Genomic DNA, 27,876 nt, shown 5'->3' with positions numbered 1-27,876 from the left:
GGAGTGGCTGGGGAAACAGGCCAAGTGGTATCCACAGAATGGGTTATCCTATCCACTTGATTGTTAAATTCCTCCCCTGGATGAGGTCACCCTTGAGTAAACTTATACATGAGGTACCAACATCTTCACACCCCGTTTCCATGTGGAGTGGTGCATCCGCATACCTCTTCCTAGATCTCCTTGCCATTCATTTTTCAGTCTTGTTCTAAGTCCCTGACCATCCAGTCAAACAATGAGCAGCCCATGAAGCAGTTTAGACCCATACTTCTGGCCATATCTCCTAGGAAACATGAATAATCAGGTACCTACTCCAAGTTCTACTCATTAGGGGTATTCCCATTTATGACCGTCCTGGTCATCCCAGTGTGGAGCTGCAGTGCTGCAGCCGTCCCCTTTCATGTGCAGAATCATCTGTAAACCATACACAAAGCTTTCTCTTTCTCCTGCTCAATAAACTGGTTTTAGGGAACTCCTCAGGAGGCTGGAGGTATAGGTGGAAAGAGAGAAGTCAGAGTAGCAGAGAGAGGCCTTGGGGATTCTGGGCTACTTCCTCATTCAATCTGTGTCCTCAAGACCTGCTCAAGCCTGATCTCATGTATACCACTTTCATTTGATGATGGAGTGCTGCTGTGAATGGTGACATTTATGGCTTGATGGGTCAGGCAACTCCAACTTATGATGGGTGGCTCAGGTCAGATAATAACTTGGGGTCCTATGGTCATTTTGTCTCTACTAAGGCCCAGTAGCAAGCCAAAAGCTTGTTATTTCTCAAAGGGATAGTGGTTATCTGCAGAGGATTGCATGGCTTTGTTCCCAAATCTGAAGAGTCTGCATTATAATTCACACATATTGTGTACCAAAGGCTCCATATATCATCACTATCAGCTACTGACTCTTCATGCATGGCATATCTGTGGGTTATATGGTCAAAGTGGTAGAGCAACTTGCATTGCAGCCTGAACCTGCTTCAAAGCCTTCACTTTTCTGGGATCAACTCAAACCGGCAGATTTTTGGGTCACTTGGCAAATGGGAAGATGTTGCCTACAAAATCCAAAGAAACCCACTATGCATTGTGTCTCTTTCCTAGGTAAGATGGGCCCAATGTAGCAACTTGTTCTTTACCTTGGAAGAGATAGATAATGAAATTTTCTTAAGGTTTTTGTGAGCTTATTTCTCTTACCTTGATGCAAATATTGTTTCAATATGCCTAAAATGGTTGCTTATTAGGTCTGATCAGCATCACCTCATCAATGTAATGGACCAGTATGGTGTCCTATGGCCTGAAATGTGGTGGTGTCCCTATGAACTAGATTATGGCATGGAGCTGGAGAGTTTCCCTAATCTTGAGGTAGAATAGTGAAGGTATATTGCTGGCATTGCCAACGGAAAGAAAAGAGCTTCTGATGGTCTTATTAATAGGCACTTGCTGGATCAATAGCTACATAAAAGGTGACATATAAGCTGCATGCATACAGTGGATGTATTCCTTTGTTCCAGCAACAGCTGCATCTGGAAGAGCAGCTGCCATTGAAGTCACCACCTACTTAACTTCAGGATAATCCACTGTCATTCTACAAGCTCCCTGTGTCCTCTACACAGGCTAACTATTATAGGCCAGTTATATGGGGATGGGGTAGTAATCACCATCCTTGCATCTTTCAGGTTCTCGGTGGTGACACTCATCTTTACAGGAATGTGGTCTTGCCTTTGGTTTACTATTTATTTTTCTAGGTAGAGAACAGTACTAGTGACTTCCACTTTGTCTTTCCTACCATGATAGCTCATGCTCCTTTGCAGGTTAGGGAACCAATGTGGGGATTCTGCTCAGAATGTCCATGCTAACGAATGCACCCCAGAACTTGGGAAATGCCCATAAAATGATTTCAGGTCCCACTGGGCCTATTGTGAGATGGAACCAAACTCAAACTCCATTAATCATTTGACCTTCATAAGTGCCTACCCTGATTGGTGGATTGCAGTAACATTTTATGCATTCGGGAATTAGTGCTAGTTCAGGGCCAGCATCCCATAATTCCTGAGAAAGTCTAATTGTTTCTCCTTCCCCAAGGTACAACCACCCTAATAAATGGCCACGGATCTTTTGGGAAACATTGGGAGGGAGACACACGTTTATACATTTTTCACCGTATGGCAGGGTCCTTCTTCAAGGATTCGCCAACTCTATGTTGGTGAATCAGTTCAAGTCTGGGAACTGATTGAGAGGCTATGACTCTCTCATTTAGTGACTTAATCTAGAACTTCTGCACACTAGACTTAGAACTTTTCCACTCACACAGATAAAGAAGACTTAATAGACTACCTATCTACCTTAGTTCTAGGGACAGTATGATCAGCTTAGTCGATGCCAATGATTTCTGTGAATCAGACTATTTTTATTATTGCTTTGGTTCTGATGTCACCTGGTCCCTGCCACCCTAGAATCCTATCACCTTCATTGCATTCAGGAATCTTAATTCAATCATAGTCAATGCCATAATATCTGACCTACAGAGATGAACGAGCACTGAACTCTTCAAGGATGCTGAGGGAGGGGTCACCTCATGAATTTATCCCAGCCTTGGCAAAGGGTGTGTCCTCTGGACCCTTCCAGAATGGATGAGCAGGTCTTGCATGATTAATCCATTCTAGCGTTTTAATCTCCTTGGATCTTCAAATACTTGCCTTTATAGTACATTAAAAAGTTGTGGCATTTTGATATCATTTACTGTAGACCACCTTTGGATACATATTTCCATTAACCAACCAAACAAGTGTTACAGCTCTTCCCATCTCCTCGAACTAAAGCATGGAATACAGACTGTCTGCTCAATGCAACCTCATTAATAAATTGATCCTGATCCAAGCTTGTACTCCTTCCTCCTGAACTCAGGCGAGAGTGGAAAGGGGGTAGTTGAGAAAACTAGACTAAAGAATCAAGAAGATTTAATGAACTTACTGGTCACCATTTACATCATGACATACATTCTGGAGGGGCCCTAGGAGACTGGTCAGGAATACCTCCTAACTAGCAAGGCAGCTAACTTCTTCCTTAATTCTCTTTTCCTTGCATTGTTAGCTCATTCTTGGTTTTCAGTATTGAGGTGAGCAGATGACAGAGTTGGGAAAGGATGCCATTGTCACTTGAATTCTATTCCTATAATTCCTTCCTCTTGGTAGGAACAGTAGATAGCTCTTCAGTTTCCTCCTCTTCCAATAGGGTAGTACTTTATGTAAATTGTGAGGATTAGAGAGACTATAAAGAGCTTGGCACATTGCAGACATGTAATACACAGTTGGCATCTATTCTTATCATTAGACCTAACTATGGGAGTAAAATCCATTTTCATCCTTTTTGTTTGAATACGTTTGAGAGCTTTCTTGCTTTTAGTCTGTTAATTTCTTTCTATATCTCCTGAATTTTGTGCAGTCAGCAGAGTATAGCCATTTGCTATTTCTTCAGGTAACTATCTGAAAGATCTGAAATTTTAGAATCAGACGGTGCTGTGGCTGAAATATTGAAGCATAGCCAAGGCTGCTTTATTCCAGTGTAAACCTCAATGCAAATGCTGCTTGACCAGTGACTGATTTGCACCATGCGTGGAAATTAGAAAACTAGAAAATTAGTTTGTTTTCTAGTGCTTTTTGATAGTCATCCATTGAATGGAGGCATGAGTACAGGGGAAGAACAATCCACCGAATACGGGACCCTGTGGGTGGTATTTTATTTCCTCATTTAGAAAAAAATATTCAAAACAACTTAATTTTTGTAAGTAAACAGAGGATGGTACAAGTAACTTAGCCAAGGTCGCACAGAATAAAAAACCCAGGGTAGTGTAGTGTTCAAAGCATAGATTTCAGAGCCAGCTAGTCTGTGTTGAATTATAGCTAAGGGAAGTTTATCTAATCTCTTTGTGCCTTGGTTTCCTCAGCTGTAAAATGGAGGCGACTATGGCTATCCCAAAGGCCTGCTGTGAGGATTAGAGGAGTTATCACTTTAAAGCCCATAGAACAGTTCCTGCACTTTGTCTATGTGCTCAGTAAGTGTTTGCTAGTGAAAGCAGGTCTCTTGACATCCTGTGTTTATGCATTGCCATTGGGGGAAGCTGAGTGAAGGGTACATGGGAACTCTGTACAGTTTTTGCAACTTCTTGTGAGTCTTAAATTATTTCAAAATAAAATGTTACATAAAACAACATAAAACAAAAGCAGGTCTCCTGGCTCCAAAGCCTGTACCTGTGCCTGTCCTTGGATATCCTTCTGTCCAGCATTAGGAAAAGGCATTTCTTAAAAGCCCCAATGCAGGAGCTGCCTCAGCCTAAGGGCTGCAAGGTTAATCAAAAGGTGAGTGTTTTAGGATCCAACTGTACATTTAGAGAACAGCTTCAGCTACTTAGAGTAACTAATTAAACCTTCAAGGAACTGCAAACCTGTGGCTTAAAATCCCCAGGATTGAAAGCTGTGAGAAACATCATTTTGTCCCATTTAATGATGAATGGAGGATCTGAACAAAAACTCCTCGGTAGCCTGTGTAAGTTCAGGATTACACATGTGTGCACACACCACACATTTACCTCAGAAACCTCAAAGGTTAACTACTTGTTGTGTGTTTGTGGCCTGTCAGATAAAATCCTATATAAGCGCTAAGAACATACCCTATAATTTTGTACATCAAACAAAGTAAAAGAAACATGAGGCTGGATGCAGTGGCTCCCACTTGTAATCTCAGCACTTTGGGAGGCCGAGGCAGGCAAATCACTTGAGTGTAGGAGTTTGAGACCAGCCTGGGCAACAAGGGGAGACCCTGTCTCTACAAAACATTGAAAAATTAGCCGGGTGTGGTGGGAGTGCCTGTAGTCCCAGCCCCTCATGGGACTGAAGTGGGAGGATTGCTTGAGCCCAGGAGGCTGAAGCTGCAATGAGCCATGATTGCACCACTGTAGTTCAGTATGAGCAACAGATTGAGACCTTGTCTCAAAAAAAAAAAAAAAAAAAAAGAAAAAAGAAAAAAAAAAAGAAAAAAGAGGCCAGGTGAGGTGACTCACGCCTGTAATCTCAGCACTTTGGGAGGCTGAGGTGGGCGGATCATGAAGTCAAGAGATTGAGACCATCCTGGCCAACATGGTGAAATCCTATCTCTACTAAAAATACAAAAATTAGCTGGGTGTGGTGGCGGACACCTGTAGTCCCAGCTACTCAGGAGGCTTAGGCAAGAGAATCACTTGAACCTGGGAGACAGAGGTTGCAGTGAGCCAAGATCATGCCACTGCACTCCAACCTGATGACACAGTGAGACTCCGTCTAAAAAAAAAAAGGAAAAAAAAAAAGACAGAAACGAAAGAAACATGAGGAAAATATCTGGGAAGATCATTTTTAAGACATTGAAAAGAGTGATGTGTCCAAATTCCTGCAGATCAGGTGATTTTGCTGATCCAGTGAGGTATATGAGAATTTGTAAAACCCAGGACTGAGGCAGAAATCAGTTTTTTGACTTCCTGAATTTGCTCTTGAACTCTAGTCAGCAGTTCAGAAAAAAAATATGTTCAGAAAGAAGTTCCTAGTAGCACTCAGGAATCCTCAAAGGTGTTGGGAGGGTCGGGTCTCTCAAAGAGAGTAGGCATGGGTGGATTTAAAACTCAATTTAAATTGTAACAAAATGAATAGCTGAAAAACAAGACAAAAAAGGCTTTTTGTCATTTCTAACTAGATAAAATAACGAAGAATAAAATCTCCCTGACTGTGAGGAATATGTCAAAGAAAACAGATTCTTGCACATCAATAATTCTTAGGGCGATGGACAAAAAAATTCCTCAAAAGGCATGGGCTAAAAAATGGTATTGAAGAATTCAGGACCAGATGGTATGACTCTATTACCCAAGAATGACATCTCATCGACCCCACCTCTACCTTCCCTACTCTTCACTATTAGCCAAGACAAATCAGGACGACTGCTAAATTATTAGCAGAAATTTTACTTTGACTTCACTGAGGACTCAGTGTTTGAAAGGGAAGTTGGAAAAATATTGTTTTCCATGGAGTCTACTTTTTCACTGGTCCAAAAGAACTGACCAGTGGGCTTCAGAAAATAACTGAAGGCTGGTTGTTAAAGACATGGGTTCCATGAACTAGAGTCCACATCCACTCTTGCCTGCCCTCTGTGGCTTTGCTTCACCAGCCTGACTGCTAGGCTTGGGTCCTGCCTCAACAGCTTAGGAAGTGAACTGTTCTGGGTGAGACATGTAATCTGTCTGAGCCTCCATCTCCTCATCTGTACAATGAAGATGGTGATAGAATGCTCCTAAGTTGGTGGATGAAATGCTTAAATGAGATAATGCATGTAAGGCACCCAGCACCTTAAAACTTGTCAGTAAAATGAGCTATACTTATTACTGTCCTGGAGTGGAATCAGGTGATCTTCGGCCTATCTCCACCTGACACCCCACCACCCTCCATATAGACGCCAGTGCTTTCAGTCCTATCATGGTGTCTTACATAAATGCCTGGCCATGCTCCAAGCATAAATTGTTGTATGTATATGAAGACAGACTTAATTAAATAGAAACAGGATTTGGAAGACCTAGACATGTAATCTGTAATTCAGCTCCTGCTCAAGATGGAAGCTGAGTATAAAAGGCACCTGAATTCCAGGTGACTCAACCTGGGGCCTCTCTCCAGGAAGGAGGGGAGGTAATAATAAGACCTAATAATACTCTACCTTCCCTGTGAATTCCTTAAGTTCCAAGTGCTATCCTGTCCAGACCCTCTCATGGGGATCCTTCTGTAACTCAAATTTTACAAAATGGGAGCCTTGCCACCCACCTCCCTTTCAGGTGCAGTTGCTTCCATCAGATGAGATCTTAAGTCAGAGGTCTTCATCCTGGTGACAAACAGTCAGCTTCTCCAGCGGCTGTTCTAGTGTCTGAAGCTCATGTTCCTTGAACGCCTGGCTTGGTGTCTCTTCTCAGTGAGCACAGCCTTTCTTGAATTCACACCAGCTGAACTTAGAGAAAGTGCACTTAGGGCTACTAGCATTTGAATTCCCAACTTTTTTTTTTCCTCTTTGGCATTTTGTTTCCATTTTTTATGCTTCTTTTTTGTATTTTGTGTATCCTTGTGAGCCATCTGTCATCCTTTCTGGAATGAGATGGCGTATAAATGCATACATACATACATGCATACATAAAATATATACTGATATTTGAGAAAGACTTATCAAACACATGCATCCCTCAAGGTCATTGGTATTCAAATGAGTGAAGGGGAGAGAATGGGGAGAGAATGGTATTTTTCAAAACATATATGTCAGTAATCTTCTGGTCCCCTCTTTACCTTTATTTCAGGGACTCAGGTAATTTTAGAGTCACTCTAGAGGGAAGATTCGTATCTTGAAAAATTCTTCCAGGAGATTTGGACATATCTTTCTGCCTTCCAGCCCCCCACCCATGGCTCATAGCCACGTCTCTGGGATTCCTCAGCTCTATTCCTGGATTTGGTCAGAAAGCAGCCTGCTCTGCCGGATTAGCTCATCTCTCCATGGAAATGCCACCCTGGAGTTACGAGGTAGTGTTATGTCCTTGGCTTTTAGAGAGAGATAATATAAGAAACAGACAGTTGAAAGGCATTTCTGAATCTTTTGCAAAGCCTGAGATGAGGCCATTGTCCATTATGTGATCAAATGTCACCCAAATAAAGATTTCTCTTCACAATCCCTTATAATATTCCATGCTAGAGAAAAGTTCAATTCTCCAGGGAAACCTGAATTCTTTCTTTTTATAGATGAGCAGAATTGCAGTGCCCATCATGCTGTCATTTATTTTTTTCATTATCTTCCAGGGGATTCTGTTCAATCCAGCAAATACTGAATGCTAGCTACCATGTAATATACTGGATTATAAAGATCAATAGGGCCAGTTCTGGGCTCTGAGACACGGTCTAGGGGACACAAATACATTATAGCTATGCTTTCCTCAGATGCCTTTTGTAATGCCATCTCTTTGTTCCCAGTAGTTTCTGAAAAGCTTTGTTCTCTAAATTTTTATGTGCCGTGTTGTGTTTATGTAGCTTTCCCCAGTGGAAGACAGACTTTTGGAGGAGTTTTTTGTTTTATTTGTTTTTGGCTAGTTGCTGTCCTATATTTCCTACTGCCCTACATCCCCCTTTCAGAGCACGGCCTCTTTCTAAGGCTTTCTGGTGCAATGCAACCCTCCTCGATGGCCACAGCTGATTGGCTGGAGTGAACCCATGACCTGAACTGGGCCAGTCAGATTTTTCATACTGGGAATTTGGAGTTGGAGCCCTGAGAAACAAGTCAGGTGGTCTCAGGGGCTGAAGCTACCCCTGTGGGGTGACTGTAATGGAACTCCTGGTAGCAAGAAAAAGTGAGATGAGACTGATGATCTTCAGAAGGAGAAGTTTGGACTAAACACCCAGAGGAAAGCTGAAAGAGACCACATGGAAGGAAGGAGAACGTGAGTATGAGCAAGCGAGGGTGAGAAAAACACACGGAAGCACATGAAAGTTCTTTTCGGCTTGTTTCTATTTTCTCTGTGACATAAAAGGCAAGGTCTTTGGTGGAGAGTAGGAATGGAAAGGGGGTGGGCAATTTGAGAAGAGAGAGGGCGTGAATTACTCATCATGGAGTAGGGCTGTGAATTGACTGAGGGAATGTGGTTGGAGGGACAAACAGCACTACAGGCCCGCTGGAGGTTTTTGTCATGAGTTTACATGGAGACAAGTCGTCCCAGCTGCATGCTTTTCCTCTGGACACTTTCAGTTGTGTGGGTGTGGCATAGGCAGAAAGTCAGATTTAACCAGGGCTTTTCTGCCAGGTGAGTGTGACAGAGGAAGAGAAGAGCAAAGGAGTTGATGGTGTCTTCAAAGGACTGATGATAACGATGGGCCACAGAGCCTAATAAGAAAAGTTAGGGTACAAGTGGACAGTGCAATGATGGCAGTGTTAAACATCCTAGTGTGGACTAAGAATCACTGGTATTCCAGTACAGGGGGAGTAAGCTGGGGAGATAAAAGATGATGCTTGGAGATTAGGATATGTGAAACACAGATTGTGAAGGAGGGCAATAAGTGGCCATGCCATAGAATAAGGTGGGGGAGAGCAGAGGTAGGGTGAATGAAATAATTGGAGATGAGAAGATCAAGAAACTGAGAGAGAAAGACCCTCGAGGTGTCATCTGCGTAAATACTGAAATCATCGAGTGTTAGTGCAAGAGTGATCTTAGAGGGAGAGAGAGGTTTGAAATGGAGCAGAGTCACTTGTAGACCTTTAAGTATCTCCTACAAAAAGGAGCAACAGAGGGATTGAACAGTGCGTGAGCTTCAAAGAAGTTGTGTGTGGGGGTGGTTGATGGGAAAGATAGGAAGAACCAAACGGTGTTTTCTATTTTTACACACTCACTCGATACTCAACACAGAATATTTCACCTCTAGGCACCAAAATGTGCAGGAGTTTCTCCCAACCCCAAATCAATTCTTCAGCAGATACCAGCCGGGCATCCTCCAATTTAGTCCAATTCTGACAATTCCTACCTGGAGACAGCATCAGATCCCACAGATTGAGGGCTCCATCCCACAAGACCGCCCTCTACTCCAGATGCCGGTTGTAAGTCCTGAGTTGAGACCTGCGCTGCTGGCCAACAGGCTATAGATTGGGCATTCCCAAGACCACCTTAGGGGTTGATTTGCTATGGCAGATCACAGAACTCAGGGAAACTCTTTACTTATGTTTATCCACTTAGTATAAAGGATATTACAAAGGATATAGATTAATGGCCAGATGAAGAGGTATATAGGGCAAGGTATGGGGGGAGGGGCAGAGCTACTGTGCCCTCTCCCAGAACCTTCACACTTTCAGCAACCTACAAGCTCTCTAAATCCTATTTCTTTTGGGTTTTTATGGAGGCTTCATTACACATGCATGATTGACTAAACCATTAGTCACTGGTGATCAATTCGACCTTTAGCCTGTCTCCGAGCCACCTGCAGGGTTGGGGTTGAAAGTTTCAAACTTCTTATCACTTGGTTGGTTTCCTGGACAGCTAGCCCCACCCTGAGGCTACCCAGGAGCCTCCAGCCACCAGTCATCTCATTAACATACAAAAAGACACATCACTTTGGAGACTCCAAGAGTCTTAGGAGCTGTGTTTCAAGAAATGGAAGTGAAGACCAAATATGCGTTTCTTATTATAAATATTATTATAGCAGTTTATAGGGGAGGAATGGAGTTCTGAAAGTAGCAATGAGAAGTGGGACACCCTCCCACTCACAAGCTCAGTGGTACCAGAGGAGTGAGATAAAACAAATCTTGAGTGGGCTGTGTGGGGGTGTTGGGTGGGTAGAAGGGTCCTTGGGGAAAAGCCTGACTTCAGCAGAGCAAGAAATAGAAGGAAACACTCAGAGAAGAGGATAAGGCTCTCCTCCTTCATACTGGAAATGCACATTCAAAGAAGAGGTTGAAAACATGGTATTTTGCTGATGATAGGCCATGAGTGTCAGAAGTCACAGTGAAATTGTTCGAAGGGGTAGGAAGTTGGGTTCTATTATGAGATGTTCAGAGCTTTCTGAGGGCAAGAGTCCAGGTGGAGAGGAAAGACCTGCAGTTGTGGACATCTTGTAATGATCTAGGGAAACAGAAATGTAGGGCCAGGTGGTAGTGAGACTGATGGCTTTCTACCAGGAGGTGAGTGATTCACTATGTCAAAATAAGTAATTCAAAATCTAAGCTGTTGGAATCTTAAAATATTCTAAGCCTCAAGAGAATGTGATTATGAGACCTGAGTCGGGTAAATGGGAAGCTATAACCTTTGTTTCTCTGATTATAGATTAGCTCTTTTCCTTACCTACATTGGGTTGTAAAATGTTGTAAATGACTAAAGGGCCCCAGGGAAGACTTATTTTCTTACTGTTGATTGTCATTATAGATTAACTTCTCTCTTACCTTTCTCCCGTAAGGACTTCATTATTTCATTGCCTAAGATGGAATGTTAAGTACCCTCTTTTATTTTATTTTATTTTATTTATTTTTTATTATTATTATACTTTAAGTTCTAGGGTACATGTGCATAATGTGCAGGTTTGTTACATATGTATACTTGTGCCATGTTGCTGTGCTGCACCCATCAACTCGTCAGCACCCATCAACTCGTCATTTACATCAGGTATAACTCCCAATGCAATCCCTCCCCCTCCCCCCCTCCCCATGATAGGCCCCGGTGTGTGATGTTCCCCTTCCTGAGTCCAAGTGATCTCATTGTTCAGTTCCCACCTATGAGTGAGAACATGCGGTGTTTGGTTTTCTGTTCTTGTGATAGTTTGCTGAGAATGATGGTTTCCAGCTGCATCCATGTCCCTACAAAGGACACAAACTCATCCTTTTTTATGGCTGCATAGTATTCCATGGTGTATATGTGCCACATTTTCTTAATCCAGTCTGTCACTGATGGACATTTGGGTTGATTCCAAGTCTTTGCTATTGTGAATAGTGCCGCAATAAACATACATGTGCATGTGTCTTTATAGCAGCATGATTTATAATCCTTTGGGTATATACCCAGTAATGGGATGGCTGGGTCATATGGTACATCTAGTTCTAGATCTTTGAGGAATCGCCATACTGTTTTCTATAATGGTTGAACTAGTTTACAATCCCACCAACAGTGTAAAAGTGTTCCTATTTCTCCACATCCTCTCCAGCACCTGTTGTTTCCTGACTTTTTAATGATCGCCATTCTAACTGGTGTGAGATGGTATCTCATTGTAGTTTTGATTTGCATTTCTCTGATGGCCAGTGATGATGAGCATTTTTTCATGTGTCTGTTGGCTGTATGAATGTCTTCTTTTGAGAAATGTCTGTTCATATCCTTTGCCCACTTTTTGATGGGGTTATTTGTTTTTTTCTTTTTTTTTTTATTATTATTATACTTTAAGTTCTAGGGTACATGTGCATAATGTGCAGGTTTGTTACATATGTATACTTGTGCCATGTTGCTGTGCTGTACCCATCAACTCGTCAGCACCCATCAACTCATCATTTACATCAGGTATAACTCCCAATGAAGTCCCTGTTTTTTTCTTGTAAATTTGTTTGAGTTCTTTGTAGGTTCTGGATATTAGCCCTTTGTCAGATGAGTAGATTGCAAAAATTTTCTCCCATTCTGTAGGTTGCCTGTTCACTCTGATGGTAGTTTCTTTTGCTGTGCAGAAGCTATTCACAATTGCTTCGAAGAGAATAAAATACCTAGGAATCCAACTTACAAGGGATGTAAAGGACCTCTTCAAGGAGAACTACAAACCACTGCTCAGTGAAATAAAAGAGGACACAAACAAATAGAAGAACATACCATGCTCATGGATAGGAAGAATCAATATCGTGAAAATGGCCATACTGCCCAAGGTTATTTATAGATTCAATGCCATCCCCATCAAGCTACCAATGACTTTCTTCACAGAATTGGAAAAAACTGCTTTAAAGTTCATATGAAACCAAAAAAGAGCCCGCATCTCCAAGACAATCCTAAGTCAAAAGAACAAAGCTGGAGGCATCGCGCTACCTGACTTCAAACTATACTACAAGGCTACAGTAACCAAAACAGCATGGTACTGGTACCAAAACAGAGATATAGACCAATGGAACAGAACAGAGTCCTCAGAAATAATACCACACATCTATAGCCATCTGATCTTTGACAAACCTGAGAGAAACAAGAAATGGGGAAAGGATTCCCTATTTAATAAATGGTGCTGGGAAAATTGGCTAGCCATAAGTAGAAAGCTGAAACTGGATCCTTTCCTTACTCCTTTTACGAAAATTAATTCAAGATGGTTTAGAGACTTAAATGTTAGACCTAATACCATAAAAACCCTAGAGGAAAACCTAGGTAATACCATTCAGGACATAGGCATGGGCAAAGACTTCATGTCTAAAACACCAAAAGCAACGGCAGCAAAAGCCAAAATTGACAAATGGGATCTAATTAAACTAAAGTACTCTCTTTTAAATTGGAAAGAAAATAAAAATAAGCTGCATGGAAAGGACAACAAACTGTAACTAAGTTGTAACTCATAAACCAGTCTTGTATAGAAAATGTTATAATCCTACTAAATTTCTTTGTTTTCTGCCTATATAAGCAAGACCTTTGAACTCTGGAGCACTGATCCCATTACTCTGGAGTCTGTTTTTAGGATGGATATTCTCAGATTCCCGTGTGAATAAGCTCTTTAAAGCTGGATTCTGATCCTTTTGATTATTTCAGGTTCACAATTGTAAATGTAGGTTCTATTATCAAAATGCCAGGGGTCTGATCTAGGTTTCATTGCTTGCTGTACAGAAAGCCAGTCACTGAGACAAGTATTGCCAGGGAAGAAGGCTTTATTTGGGTGCTACAAGTGAGGCGCTGGGAGGTAAGTCCTAAATTTGTCCCTCCAACCAACTAAAATTGGTGATTTATATGGCAGGGAAAGAATGTAGCTGCCTGTGGTGGGTAGGGTGGTGGGGATTGTGAAAAGGAAAGAATTAGGAAGGGCTAAGGAAGCAATCAAATGGAATGAAGGGTCTGGCATCTCATTTTCTGGATGAGTGATTTGGTAAATTTCAGTTCTTTGATACTAGCAGGAGGTCTGAGGGTTGGCTTCCTGAGGAAGGAACTCAGATAAGACAAATATTAAGTTTTAAGCTTTAAGACTGAGAGAGTCCATTTCTAAGTTTAATGAAAAAGACCATAAACATCAGTTCTATGGGATAATTGGGCTGGTTTCAGTTCCTTCTTGCAAGTAGGTTCTTAGACAAATGGTAGCAATGAGGTGCGAAGTATGGGGAAAGGTTGCTCTGCAGTGCTTTGAATGGGGAGGCATGGCTGGTGGTAGGGACATGGTACACGGGAGCAGGCACACGGCTCAATCAATCACAGACTCTAGCTCTGGTTAGAGTTGGTCTCTAACCCTGGGAACCAATAGTCCAGGCTTTTAGTTATCACTTTCAACATCTCTAGTATAGACCCACAATCACTTAACCGTCATTCTTAAATCCCCAAACTCTGAAAACCAACTTTTTATATTACGCATTTAGTAGCAAAACCTGACCTGAACTCAACTAACAGGAGTGTCTACATAAACATTAATTATCCTAAAAGTGTGAATATGTATATATTTTACCATAAAATGTTTAATGAATTTGACTGTGGGGGCTGTTCTATACTCCATGGGGAGTATATCTTGTAGACTACCCTATATTTTGTTTTAAAAATCTGAAAAGTGCTTAAACTCGTCTCATTCCAAAGGTCATGGATAAGGGCTTTTGGATTTATGTACCCAAACAAGGGTGTAAAAGCATTTTCCAAGCCTTCTCAAGGTGGAGATAGCTTCATGGGTCTTGCCCCATCACCTGTGAACCCCCTGAAGAGCACATCGAGGCCCCATGGGCTGGTTTGCCCAGGATCCAGATGTCCTGTGGTCTTCACCTGCTCGTTATTCACCCTCCTGTTTCTGTTCTCCCTTCTCTTTTACAGGTCAAAACAGTGTGGGAAGAGAAAGAAAAAAAATAATGTTATTAAAGAAGCTATTGTCAACCTAAAAGAAGAAACTGAGGCAAAATTAATGTAAGTAAAGAGTTTATTTGGGCCAAGATGAGGACAGCTGCTCAGAAGATTCAGGCTCAAGTGACCTTGGATAGGAGCTCCGTTTGGCCTTTGCCACGAGCAGATTTTTAAAGGCAAAAGCAAGGGGATACGTAGAGGGGCGATACAAAGTTGCTTGTCAGGAATTCTCTTTGGTTTACAGAAATGTCATTCATTAGTTATTGGCTATACATTGTTGAAGTATAGATTATGACCTAATGATATCTAACATGTAGTGTCATTGAGTTAATTTTGAGCTACTTGTGAAAATAAGCCTAGAGTCCACATAGCAAGCATATTCAAGAGGTATGCTTAGCTCAGGAGGGGAAGTGGTATGTGACTGTAGTCTCATTCTCCTGCCTCGTTGGGCCTAATAATTTAAAGGAGGTTCACATTCCTCAGAGAGAAAGTTTCTTTTCTTTCTCGCTATAAGCCTCTGTCTTTTTTCTCTCTTTACTGCTAAATGGTTTGGCATAAAATCATCTGCTCTGGTAGAAACTTAAGGGCTTTTTAATCAACTGTTGAAATTCATACCCACTGGAGATTCTAGAGCCGTCAGTAGCCATGGTTCCTGCCACTGGAGGAAATTGTCTTTAGAGAGTGAAGGTGAAGCCGACATTTATAAATAGCCACGGTGAGAGGCAGGGCTAGAAAGCAGGCCTGGCTCTGTTCCAGTTCCTGTGTTCATTTCAGAGACCAGTTTCCCTTTCCTATGGTTTGCTTACCTGAGCCCATAAATCTCCATCTCCTGCTTAAGTGGGTTTGAGTGTCTTGTCCATACATGAAGTGTCAGGGTATCCTAAGCAGACAGTGGAAAGTGATGGGGTCCAACATCTGGGATGTTGGGCATCTTAGTACTGGGGGAGTGTGTCAGTCTATAGTAAAATCTTCACTTCTGGGCTAGGCTTCAGGATGGAACTCAAGTCTTTTGGAGGGAGGAGGAGCAACTTATAGTCCTAGAGGAACTGGGGTCACAAATGAGTTCCAAGTCAAGGACTCAAGACTATGAGTCAAATATAGATGCCTGAGTGCTGTCCTCAGCAAGTAATCAAAGGTGCTGGACCCAGATGCCCAGATGGAACCCAGAAGTCGGCATCACTTACAGGTCATCTTTGATGCATAGAAATAAAAAAAGTCATCTAAGGGGCAGAATTTGGGTTGAAGCCCAATAATAAAAACCAAGCAGCTTGTTCTAAGTAGCAGTTGTCATTTGGAAGAGGCCAGGCAGAAAGGGTGAGCATGGTAACATTTATAGACAGAAAGAAGGATAAACAGATGAGAGAGGAGAACTTCAAAGAAAAATGAAGGAAGTAGAATCTGAAAAAAAGTCCTGGACTGAAAAGACCATGGTGTAGCTGCCTTCTGTAGGTTATCCGTGGTCTAGATTGTGGATATAGACAAAGCTGCTAAAGGTGATAGTTCACTGGAGATGGCAGAAGCACCATGAGCAGAACTGGGACACAGGCTCAGGGCCAGAAGAGACTAGAGGATGACAAATTTGGGGGGTCAGGAGGGGAAGTGGGATGTGACTGTGGCCTCATTGGTAGACTTTTCCATTCATGGCCCCCAAGGGACCATGTCTGTCTATATTTGCACTCTTGTGCAGTGTCTCCCATAATGGACTGTGGGCTTGGCAAGGTAACTTGCTTTGGCCAATGATATAAGCAAACTAATTAGGGATAAATTAGAGGCCTGATAGGCATTTGCGTATTGGACCTATGCTCTTTGAATTCTGAGATTGCCAGAGGATGCCTTGACTGGCTGTCATCATCTTACTACAAACCTGTGGATGAAGCCAGTACAGGAGGTAATGGAAGGAATTGCAGAGCTGTGAAGCTGTGACTATAATGCAGCATGCCTGGTCCACTTCCTACCTCTAGTCTTCTTGTTATATGAACTGATAACTTTTAGTTTAAACCTCTCAGTAAGTTCACTTTCTTGCAACTGAAAGTGTCCTAATGATACAGTGTATTAGTCCATTTTCATACTGCTATAAAGAACTTCCTGAGCCTGAGTAATTTATAAAGGAAAGAAGTTTAATTGACTCACAGCTCAGCATGGCTGGGGAGGCCTCAGGAAACTTACAGTTATGGTGGAAAGCAAAGAGGAAGCAAGGGACCTTCTTCACAGGCAGCAAGAAGGAGAAGTGCTGAGCGAAGTGGGAAAGAGCCCCTTATAAAACCATCAGATCTTGTGAGAACTCACTCACTATCATGAGAACAGCATGAGGGAAACTGCCCCCATGAGTCGATTACCTCCACCTGCTCTCTCCCTTGACATGTGGGGATTATGGGATTATGGGGATTACAATTCAAGAGGAGATTTGGGTGGGGACACAAAGCCTAACCGCATCACACAGCCTTTTGTCTTTAATTTATTGAGGCAAATTCACATAATGATGTGGTTTTTTTGAAGCTGGGAATTCTATAAGTAAAAATATTTGTAAGACGCCTAACAGCTTCAATGGGGAAACTCTATCCTTGTGTCCATGCCTTCTACTTACCTGGTCCCCTAAGTGCCAGTTTCTGAAATGCTGTCCATTGGGATGCAGCAAGGAGTCCAGTTGATCATTTTAGAGCATCACAGCCATGAAGAATTACTGAGTTATGCACACTCGTCTGGAACTAAGGCTTTTGGATTCCAGTTGTCAGCTTGTGATCGATTTATCTTTGCTCCCAGGGGGCCTTCTAAAGGATACCAGATACAGATACTTCTCATGTCCCTTCTAGCTCAATGAGTAACAGACTTGATGATTTTTCCCTCTGATATCTGAAACTTTATAAAGACAACAAAAAACATACAGATCAATATATTGAATAACTATATCTTCCAAACCTCATAGTCTGTGTCTCTTGACATTATAAACGTATAAATTAGCATTATGCAAAGAAAAGAAGCATAGTTTGTAACACCTTTTCTATCTGACATGTGCTGCTGCCTAGAAGACTGCTTAACATGCTCCCTTTATTACATCTCCTATCATATTCTCCACTTGAGTATCCAACAACTGGAATGCAGTGTTATAGAAATGTGTAGTTATATATCTGTAATTATTTTCAGCTTCAACTGTTTCTATAATAAGCCAATGTACTTAGGTCACTAAGCTCTAAATAGGCCAGAGGGTATGGAAGACTTATATCTATCCCCATCACTGGAAGAAAGCTCAAAGCTTGTCCTTATTGCTTACTCTGTGATGTCTTCCCAAAGGGAGGGCAGCAGGGCTGTGTTATTTGGGGACAGCTGAGACCTGCGAATGCACAAGAGCAGAAATGATCAATGGAGCATCCCCGTCGTCCATCACGGGGAAAACCCAGAGAGGGAAAATAGGGCACATTTTCCCTCACTGCCCTTAATGCAATACAAATCTCATCATTGCGTCTCTCTTTTTAGCCTGTGCTGGAGCAAATAGTTTTAGAACATGCACAATTTGAAGCAACCCCATTAAGTCAGGATGGCAAATGCTGTAATTTATCCATGCTCTCTCCTTGGAGAAGTTGAACAAATATTGCAGATGAGCTTCTTAGGTAAAGACTGTAGCAGAGCCTTATTAACTAGGTTTAGAATGGTAGGTTGAAGCCCTTTCTCAGACAAGAACCACAGACTGTTTCCACTTGATGTGATAGATCTGTTAGGGATGCTTGGGTCTGCACTAAGATTACAGCTCTTAGGCAGGGTAGTTCTTGGGACACTTAGACCACAGCTCTGCTCTTCTAGGAATAAGGCAATTCAAGTGTTAAATGGGCTCCACATTTTAATCTTAAGCACTTGAACTTACTCTATTTCTGTCCCCTTCTTTGCATTCTTAGGCTCAGCTGTCTGTGGCGGCAGGACTTCTTCCACAGCCAACAGGCAGACAGCTGGTCACTACAGCCCTAGGTGCTGCCAAAGGCTGACAGGAATGAGAAATGCTAGTACTTTCCTTTGCTCAAGGGTGGGAGATGGTGCAAGGGCATTTCTATCTAATTCAAGTGAGCATATATTGAGTTCTCCCTACTGGCTAGGCCATTAGAGACATAAAAATGAATAAAGCATGGCCTCTGCCTCAAAAGCTTTCATTGTCTACAGTAAGGGTTGACAAACTATACCTGTGGGGTGAAGATGGCTGCCTGTTGTAAATAAAGTTTTATTTAAACACAACCATGCACACGCATTTACATATTGTCTATGGCTGCTTTTGTTCTACAATGGCAGAGTAGGTCTAACAAGATCATATGGGACCAAAAACCTAAAATATCTACTAACTGACCCTTCACAGAAAACGTTTTCTCACCTCTGCACAACTTAGTAATTTTTGATATATTTACAGAATTATGCAGCCATTACCACTACCAAATTTCAGAACATTTTCATCACCCCAGGTGACATCTCATATCCATTAGCAGTCAGCCCCAGCCGTTGACAACCACTAATCTACTCTGTTTCTTTATGAATTTGTCTATTCCTGACATCTCATAAAAGTGCAGTAATGCAAAATGTGGCCTTTTGTGAGTGACTTCTTTCACTTGCAATACTGCTTTAAAGGTTCATTCATGTTTTAACATACATCAGTGCTTCATTTCTTTTTATTGCCTAATAACATTCCATTATGTGTATATACCATATTTGGTTATCTGTTCCTTGGTTGATGAATGTTTGGGTTATTTCCACTTTTTTGACTATTATAGTTAATGATATTGTGAATATTTGTGTATGAGTTTTGTGAGGATATATGCTTTTGCTTGGGTAAATACCTAGGCATGAAATTTCTGGGTCATAGGATAACTGCATTTAACATTCTGAAGGACTGGCAAACTGCTTTCCAAAGCATTTATGCTGTTTTGCAATCCTACCAGCAATGTGTGAAGGTTTCCATTTCTCGACATTCTTGCTAACACTTGTTATTGTCTATCTTTTTGATTCTGGTTGTCCTAGTGAGTGTAAGGTGGTCCCTCACTGTGGTTTTGATTTGCATTTCCCTCAAAGCTAATGATGTTGACTATTTTTTCTTGTGCTCATTAGCTATCTGTACAATGTATTCTCTGAAGAAATGTCTATCAAATCCTTTCCCATTTAAAAATTAGGTTATTTGTTTTTTTGGTTAAGAGTTCTTTATATATCCTGAATTCTAGTTCCCTATCAGACAGTATATATTATGCAAATATGTCCTCCCATTCTGTGGGTTGTTTTTTCACCTTTTTAATGGTGTTTTTGGAAGTGAAAAAAGTTTGTTACCTTGATGATATCCCATTTGCCTATTTTTTTCTTTTGTTGCTTTTGCTTTTGATGACCAATCTAAGAAACCATTGCTTAATCCAAGGCCACAAAGATGTACTCCTATGTTTTTCTCTAAGAGTTTTACAGTCTTAGCTTTTATGTTTAGGTTTATTATCCATTTTGAGTTAATTTTTGTATATAGTGTGAGGTAGGGGTCCAAAAAATCCACTTGCATGTGAATATCCAGTTGTCCCAGTACCATTTGTTGAAAAGAGTATTCTTTCCCCATTCTTCATACCTTTCGTAAAAATCAATTGACTGTAAATGTGAAGATTTATTTCTAGATTCTCAGTTCTATTCCACTGGTCTATATGTCTATCCTTCTGCCGGTACCACACAATCTTAATTACTGAAACTTTGTAGTAGGTTTTGAAATTGGGAAGTGTGAGTTCTCCAACTTTGCTCTTCCTTTTCAAGATTGTTTTGGCTATTTTGGATTCCTTGCATTTCTGTATGAATTTTAGGATAACTTTGTCAATTTATGCAAAAAAAAAAAAAAAAAAAAAAAAAGAAAAAAAAGCCAGCTGGGATTTTGACAAGGAATGCATTGATTTGTAGATCAGCTTGGGGAGTATTCCAAGATCAGTTTGAATCTTTTTGTTTCCAAGATGTTTTGAGCATGGATCATCTGGGTAACTTGCATCAATGATTCCCAGCATTTCTGAGGGTTAAGCTTCTTTTATAATGTAAACCATTATTACTGACTTCTCAAAGGATAAAACTTTTACTTTCTATTAAAAGCATCATTTTACTGCCTAAGTACATAAGACCAAAAACTATTATGAACTAGAGAATGCTTTTAAGTGAATTTGTATTTTATTAATTCATAGTAGTGTCTATACAACCTTCAGAAATTATAGAGCAAAATGTGGAGAAATGTTAAATCATCTGTTTTCAGCCACTGGTTGGTATATTTATGGAGTCATTGTCTGGTTTGCCAAAAAACATCAGCTCCCACTTTGGGAACCTCTAGTTAGCAAGAAAACCCTTCTTCTAAAGCAGGTCTATGTTTCTGTCCAGAGTGTCTCAGCCACAGAGCAGGGAGGCATGAGCAGGACTGGCCTTCATAAACTGAATAAAGATTCCCAGTAGCTCAAGATCAACTTGGTGCTTTTAAAGAGTTGACTTCTTGCGAAGGAAGGAAATTGTATCCCAAGCTGCTTCTCGTGTTGTCTAAAGCTGACTTTGCCTCACCTGGCCTGGGAAACTTTGCTCCCTGGATGCTCTGCCAATTGAGTGAATTGGCAGTATGCTCAGATGAACCAATTCAGCCACAGAAATACCTCTAAGATTTTTCTTTGGCACCTTCAATTACTAGTTTTTATTAAAAAGAAAAAAGAAAGCAAGCAAACAGAAATCTCATGAGAACATTCTAATCTTTCCTGCTGGCATCACCTTTCTTTATATTTGGAACAAAGGGGAGAAATAAAAAATTGTCCTTTTTTTTTTTTTTTTTTTTCTCAGTCAAGACGCTCTATTGAAGAAAAGAATGAAGTAAATTGATTGCTTATACCAGTCCAGAAAATCATTCAGATTTGTATTACCTTGTACTTAGAAACATCCATTTTGCTATATTGTAGTGGAAAGGTCACTGATCCTAGAACTAGAATATCTGAACTCAACTCCCAAATCCCTCTCTTGCTGATCTCAGTTTCCTTACCAGTTACATAGAATTAGTCATAGCTAACTTTTGAATGTGAGAATTAAGGAGAAACTTGAAGACAGCAAAGTAGCTAAATAATTCAAGTCTTGTGTTTTTTTATTACTAGCATGTTATTTGTGCATGAAAAATCATGCACCCTCCACCTCCTGAGATTCCCAACCTCCTTCTAGAGGGCCACGTTTTACAGGTGAGGCATGGGTCCCTGCGGGCTTCCCTTCCTGCTGGAGCAAGTGAAGACTATACCCCTCCCCAGGTGTGCGCCCAAATCATGCAGAGAGGGCTCAGGAGCTCCCAGGGCCCAGCAGCTTCTTCCTGATGGCAGGAGTGGGCCAAGGCAGTATGCCAGGGCCCAGGTAAAGTGAGACCCAGACAGTGGGGAGAGAGGGCGAGGAAGTCATCAGACAGAGAGATGAACATAGCACTTCTTTTCCTCCCTTCCCATTTCCCACCTGTCCATGTAACTAGCATGACTTGCATCTTCATGTGTATTCTTTGACTCCCTATGTTGTCCTTTCTTTTTTAGCATTAAACATTTTCTAGGCTCCTGGCTTGGTGCAAATGATTTGCCTTTGGAAAAAATAATATTTATTGAAAGCTTCGCCATTTAAATAAAACCCCTCTAATAATTTCTCCTCCTTCCTCTGCAGGCTAGATTCCCACCTGTGTTCATTGCCTCGGGGAGGAGCTTGAAAAGGCGGGGTAACCTGCTAGTCACTGGCTTCCTGTTTGTGGAGCCTGGCCCATGATGGGAAGCAGTGAGGTGCCCTGGGTGGGGCGAGGTGTAATAGGAAAGCCTGAAGATGGGGGAAGTGGGAGTGCCTCTGAGAGGAATGCTCAAGGTCAACGCAGAAGAGCTTCTCTCCCTACTTTCCTGCTCTTGGGCTACAGAAACATCCTCCAGGCTGAGGGCAGGCTCAGAGGGAGGAGGAGAGAGAGAGACGAGAAGCAGCAAGAAGAGCAGAAAGAGCAGAAAAGTTGACAGGCCTGAGAGGACCATGGTACAACCTGATTCAAAGGCAGGTCCTTGGAGCCCATGTCACTGTGGAGGGGTTGGAGGGCTAGAGAGCAGAGAGGTTTGGCAGCCCTCATCCTTGACCATAGTCCCAGAAGGCTGCAAGAGGCTAGGTGGGCTGTGTCTGAGCAGGACATCTAGTAAGATGGGCCATGGAGAGCCTGGCTGAAACTCTTCTGTCCTATTCTGGCCCAGAAGCTTCACAATGGGTCATAAACAGCACAGAAAACTGCAGCCCTGAAGGGCTCACATGGACAGGAGTCTCAGCATGTGGACAGGTGATAGAGGAGCAAATGGGGTGAGGCACATTTTAGCCAACACCTGTAACTGAGGCTTAGGAGATGCCCTCCCGCTTCCCTCCATGACTTGCTACTAAGTACTCTCTCTTGAATCGGTAAACTACCCTGGACAAAGGGGAACTGAATTCCTATGGACTAAGTTTACATTTTTGTCACTCTAACAGGAAGAGGGCTCAAATAACAATTCGAAGGCATTATAGAAAATTTTGTATTTCTTGCACACTTGAGTTGGTGGAATGAAATTCGTACCTACCACAACATTCTTTGTCTATTCCTTGTATGTGTTCCACTCTAGCTGATGTGACTTGGTGAGTCTTTCAGACTGGATTAAATGTAGTGCAACAAGTCTTTGTTAAGCTTACCATTTGCCTGGTCCTTTCTTAGGTGCCAGGAATAGCCATGTGAATGAGAAGTGGTTGCTGGTAGGCAGCCTTGAAGGCCCTCATGAGCTGCACCTCCTGGTACTCTTGACCTTGTGAATGCTTTCCATTTGAATATGGGCTGACTCTAGTGACTTACTTTTAGCAAACAGAATATGGCAAAAGTGATGGATGCCACCTCCAATCAACAATTAGACTGTGGCTTTCCTCTTGCTCATTCTATGTCTGGCTATTTCATAGGGAAGCCAGCTGCCATACCACAAGCTTCCCAAAGAATAGATCCAGAGAAAAGGAACTGATATCTCCAGAACTGAAGACCTAGTTCCTACTAATAGCCCTACTGGGGAGCTTGGCTTCTTTGCGTGTTGAACCTTGAGATGACTTTGGTTCTGTTTGACACTTTGCAGGCTTGGGAGAGACTCTGAGCCAGAGGCACCCAGCTAAGCCTCCAGGATTCCTGACCCTCAGAATCTATGACAAAATAAATGTTTCTGTTTTAAGTTGCTGTGTTGGAGTTACTCATTATGCAGCAAGAGATAACCAGTACCTGGTCCTTGCCCTCCAGGAACTCTTGCTCTAGGATGAGCATTTCTTTGTAAAAAGCATTCATGATAATAAAGATTAGAGAGCTAGGCATAATGGCATGGATTCTGTTAGTCTTCAGGCGGTGAGAAGAGGAGATGAGACCCAGGATGCTGAACAGGCAATAATGCCTGTGAGGTCTGGGATCGGTTTCCTCTGGCCAACACATTCTCCCTAATTACAAAGCTTTGTTCCTGAAATGACAATATTTCCATGTTTACTCAGTGGATTGGCGGAAGTAAGAGAAGTAGCATTCCATGATAGAAATGAGAGAGCAGGGCTATTTAGTGAATTTAGCTCAAATCAACAACTGTTTCTGGGGTGGCTGCTCTGTACAGATGAGTCCTTCTCTCTCATACTCATAGATGCTCTGCCCCAGCCTCTACTGAGTCACCCTTTATCGAGGGCATTTTGCTAGGATAAACTGTGCTTGTGATTGACATTCTTAGTTATCAGCCCTTCTGTGAGGTGGAGCCACTGAAAAATGGTAACTCTCATCTGTCATTGTTACAGTTGCAACAGATTTAAATACAACTTCATTGAAAATAGAAAAGGGTGGTGGTGGAGGCGGCTGTGAAGGAGAACTGGTTTTTCTTCTGAAAAGCCCTGACTCAGGCCACACATTGAGAGTGGTGCAATCTTTTTGTTTCTACAACTTATATCCCGGAATTGCCAACCCACTATGAGGATACACTCCCTTCTCCTCTGAAACATTGTGTGCTAACAATAGCAACACTGGGAACTTTGGATATTTTCTTGCAAATGGATTTTTCCTTTGGGTGTGACTATATTGGAATATTGCTCCTGGTTCTGGTTCTTAATTTTAGGTGAGTTCGGAAAAAAAGATGCCTCAGATTGAAGGAGGACATTGGAATCAATTATATACTGATTAGCTCGGAGGAAAGGTTTCCTTGTTCTTTTTCTTTTTTTCTTCTCTTTCTGTATTGGGAAATCCCCATGCGCACTGCAATTGGGTGCAGTCAAGCTGCTCCAGGCTTCTGATAACTGCCTCAATTGTCGGAAGTCACAGGGAGTGCCAGCAGTCAGCCACGGAACTACCACGGAGCTTTGTGGAACTTTGCAAATCTTACTGGAATCCATCACATTTCATCTTGTCAGTCCAACTAGCTCACTGTTTGTTGTATGTGATATTTTAGAGATAATCACTCTCTGGGCACAGCACAATGTTTGTTTTGTCTGCTGAGCACTGACTGCCTTATCTTCTGTTACCAGCATTCTGATTCTGGAGAAGAAAATCCCACTCTCAGTCTACATGATTGGGGTGGGACTGATCCCAGTCCTGGTTCCAGAAGCGGGCAGGTAACCCATGGATGGGTGATTAAAGTACTTTATCCCCTGGTCCCAAGACTTGGTTTAGGATGGACATATGACCCAATCCAGGCCAGACATAGCCATTGAGAGTTGGTTCTAGGACTTCCATTTGAAGAGTGAGAGAAGGCCTCTTATACTCCATTGGGGTTGGTGCTACAAGCAGCTCGCTTATGATCACAGGGGAGTGCCTGTCCATGAATGGAGACCACATAGAGGATAGGAGGAGAGGGAGAGAGAGAGAGACAGTGAGAGAGAGAGAGAGAGAGAGTGACAGTGAGAGAGGGACACAAAGAGAGAGAGAGAGTCAGAGAGAGAGAGAGAGACAGGAGTTTCATGGATCAATACATTTTTTGTCATTCCTCCTCTTGTTGAATTAAGTTTAAGCTGGGTTTTTGTAATTTGCAGCTCCAAGAATCTTGACTGTAAGCCGGGAGCACAGTCTGCCATGGGCCCTGCACATTTTTGCAGGATATGCAGAGAATTCAAGACCATGCATCTCTTTCCTAAGACCCTTCTCAGAATCGTGTTTGCAGGGAGCAATGTTGCAGGATGAAGTAACCTCTCTCACAAAGAGCAGGCTTGCACCTGCTTCCTATAAAAGCAGTGAGTCTCCCATGTTCAGTGTTCCTTTCTTGCAACACAATTCATCTTGGGTGCATGCATTCATCCACACCCTCACTGTGTTGTCCCTGTGGGACTTGGCGGCATGAGGAACAGATACAAACCAACCGCATGTTCATGCTGTTAACTGGGCTGTGACTACTAAAGACTTTTGCCTCTGACCGAGGGGTCTTGGGTCTTCTGCCAACATTCATGAAAAATAACAGCCTGGCTTATTAGCTTAAAAAGTAAAGCAAACCCTTAACACTTCCTGACACTGTATGGTTCCTTCGGGCTTCTGTAGACTGTTGAATGTTGCATAGAAGCTTGGTTAAGAGCACATGCTTGATAGGAAGACAGATGGATTTGAATCCTGGCTCTACCATTCTCTATCTGATTTTGAGTGAGTTATATAACCTCTCTGGACTTCTAGTTTCTCCTCGGTGAAATGAAAATAGTACTTCCAATTACAAAATACATGTAATGCACTTGGCCGAGAACCTGGCTCTGAGGAAGGTCAGTAAGTGTTAGCTATATGTAACTGCCTGGTAGTAGCACTTAGCACATGATTTTTTAAAAAAATATTTAATCATATTTTCTCATTACAAAAGTAAGAAAAAAATCATTGTTGAAAAATTGGGAAATATATGTCAGAAAGGTAAGAAAAGTTTCTTTAAAATTATAATTCCACAACCTAGATAACCATTATTATCATTGGGTGAATATCAATATGGAGTGTGTGTGTTTTAAACCAAAGCAGAATCATGTCATATGCACAATTTTATCCGTTTTTTTCTTACTTAATGTATCATGACCATCTTTCTCATTCATACTTCTTTTGTAGCTTTTCATGAAAACATATTATAAAATAGTTGGTATGTATAACACAATATAAATAGCATAGAAATAATTAAGAATAATAAAATGGACGCTTAGGAACCCACCATGCAACTTAAGCAATAGAAAATGACCATACCATGGGAGGCTTCCATGTGCCCCCCGATCACACCAGCCCACCTTCTTCACTTACCCCCAGGATACCATGATCCTGAATTTTGTGCTTATCGTTCTCTTACAATTTGTACAGTTTTACCATGCATACCTGCATTTGTAAAAATTAAATCTGCTCATTTTAGAGCTCTGTGTCATGGTATTCTGCTTGCACATATTTTCTGTGACTTGCTTTTATGCTGGACATATGTTCCCGAGATCCATCTATGTTGATGCACACAGTTGTAATTTATTCACTCTTGGGGATGTATGGTATTCTCATGCACACATGAGCCATGATTTAATAAAGGGAGTCTGGAAAAATCACGAAGGAAAAGGATTTGATTGACATTATCTGCCTCCCTTGGCAGATGCTTCACACTCTGGATGAGGGATGGACATCTCACCCCGAACCTAGCCATTTGCTTTCAGGCAGGCCAATTCGAGGTTTCCCAGCGCCAGGCAAGTTGACCCCAGACAAGGCAGGTCCTAGGAGTATCATGGAGGAAGAAAAGAAGGGTTGAGGGCTGCAGGTTATGGGACAGAAGACAGCCTGGATGTCTCAGGTAGTTTATAGCTATTTAATTGGGGGAAAATGTAGAAGAGACAGAAACATTCTTCCATCAGGATATATGGCTGGAGATACACAATTGAGGAGGCGGAGATTACTCTGCATAAGAAAGGGCATGGAAAATGTTAGAAAACTGAACCTGTGTAAGAAAGCTGATGCTCTCTAACCTGACTAACAGGAGGCTAAGTCAGCATAACCTACATGGAGGACAATTTGGCTAAATCTACAAAAATTAAAAATTCACCTTCCCTTTGATTCAATGATTAAATTTCTCGAAATTTATCTTACAGATGTGTAAAATCATATACGAACAGTTACTGATTGCAGTAATTTTTATAACAAAATAGTAAAACAATTTAAATGTCTATTAATGTGGGAATAGATAAATAAATTATGGCTTATTTATCCAATGGAAAACAATGCAGTGCCTTAAGGAGAAGGAGGCAACTCTATAGATATTAATATGGTACAATATTGAAGTTTTATTACATGTAAAAGCAAATTGCAGTGGTGTAAAATGGTGTGTGTGTGTGTGTGTGTGTGTGTGTGTGTGTGTATGTTTCTATCTGCTA

General features: G+C 41.7%; 1 pseudogene; it reads left to right on the top strand.

The window, feature by feature from the left end:
- LOC103216968 (S-formylglutathione hydrolase pseudogene) overlaps positions 1-27,876 on the top strand; it is a 132,729-nt pseudogene that overhangs the window by 21,826 nt on the left and 83,027 nt on the right.

This window comes from Chlorocebus sabaeus, chromosome 10 (assembly GCF_047675955.1).
Source record: "Chlorocebus sabaeus isolate Y175 chromosome 10, mChlSab1.0.hap1, whole genome shotgun sequence".
NCBI classification, from domain to species: domain Eukaryota; kingdom Metazoa; phylum Chordata; class Mammalia; order Primates; family Cercopithecidae; genus Chlorocebus; species Chlorocebus sabaeus.
The sequence above is the reverse complement of the archived record's forward strand: the minus strand, read 5'-3'. Positions and strand labels throughout refer to the sequence as shown.